A 1,559-nucleotide genomic window follows, 5' to 3' on the forward strand; every position below is an offset into this window, starting at 1 on the left:
CTTCAATCCATATTGAAGGCTTCAGTTCTAGACCTTCTGCAGCAAGAGATTCAGGTTCTCCTCAGCTTCAGGAAGCAGAGTTGTGTCATCTACAAAACGCAGATTATTGATGAGTCTACCTCCAATCCTGATGACAATACTTCTCGCTGATGTCTTAAATGAGACTGTTGTTGACTCCATTTTGGCCATTAAAAAGCAAGATGAAATCATGGAGATGAAACATAAATCTGAAACTGATGCAAGCGTAATCAGTGAACTTGTTTTGGACCACGGGGCACGGCATCCTGATAGAAGAAGAGAGTAGAAGATGCGTATATCCTCACCTGCAATGTGTCATTGGAGTATGAAAAAAACAAGAGAATTCTTGTTTCTTGTACAAGAGCACAGAAGATTAAGGAACACTTGTAAAAGCAGAAAGAAAATTCATTGAAGATAGAGTTAAAAAAATCATAGACCTGAAAAAGAAAGTCTGTGGTGATTCAAATAAAGGATTTATTGTTATTAATGAAAAGGGTATTGATACTTTTTCCTTAGATGCTCTTGCAAAAGAAGGCATAGTAGCTCTGCGCAGAGCTAAGTGAAGGAATATGGAGAGGCTGCTGCTTGCCTGTGGTGGGGTGGCTCTCAATTCTTTAAATTACCTGAATCCAGACTGCCCGGGGCACGTGGGCCTCATCTATGCATACACCTTGGGGGAGAAGTTCACCTTCATTGAGAAATACAACAACCCTTGCTCCAACACACTATTGATGGAAGGACCAAATAGACACACACTCACTCAGATCAAAGATGCCATCAGAGATGCCATCGATGATGTCTGTGTGGTCCCAGGGGCTGGTACCATGGAAGTGGCAATGGCAGAAGCTCTGATGAAGCATAAGCCCACTGTCAAGGGCAGGGTAGAGCTTGGCATCCAGGCATTAGCTGACACACTGCTCATTATTCTCAAGGTTCATGCTCAGAATTTTGGTTTTGACCTTCAGGAAACACTAGTCAAAATTAAAGCAGAACATTCAGAATCTGGTCAACTTGTGGGTGTTGACTTGAACCCTTGGTAGCAGCAGAATCAGGGCTATAGGATAACTACTGTGTAAAGAAACAGCTGCTTCACTCCTGCATTGTGATTGCTATCATCATCCTCCTGGTCATTGAGATTATGCAAGTTGGCATGTCACCCCTCAAAGACTGAGTTGTGCATCTGTACCAAGCTTGTCTTGTGTGAATTATGAAAACTAGAGCAATTGAAGACAAGAGCAATGAATTCTTATTCAAGTTTCAAAGGTTTTAAAGGAATTTTCTGTTCCCATGTTCAAATAGCAGGTTACTTCACCTATTTAAATAATGAAATCTACAGTATTTTCTAATTGCACTGAAGTGTATACATATAAAGCAAATCCTTTACCCACCCCGTCGGTTGTTTGCCTTTAGCTGGAGTGGCTGAAATGACCGTAGATAAACAAGTTATCTACCTTGTTAATGAAAAACTACTTAAAAGGCATTCCATGTTCCAATTACTAGTGTCTGCTTACAACTGTTCCTCTTCCTTTGTATTTCCATGC

General features: G+C 40.9%; 1 pseudogene; it reads left to right on the forward strand.

Annotated features, from left to right (window-relative positions):
* Positions 1-130: 130 nt before the first annotated feature.
* LOC102868923 lies at positions 131-1,189 on the forward strand (annotated as a pseudogene).
* Positions 1,190-1,559: the final 370 nt, after the last annotated feature.

Source organism: Elephantulus edwardii, unplaced genomic scaffold (assembly GCF_000299155.1).
Source record: "Elephantulus edwardii isolate Elephantulus edwardi_28Jun2011 unplaced genomic scaffold, EleEdw1.0 scaffold00379, whole genome shotgun sequence".
Taxonomy (NCBI): domain Eukaryota; kingdom Metazoa; phylum Chordata; class Mammalia; order Macroscelidea; family Macroscelididae; genus Elephantulus; species Elephantulus edwardii.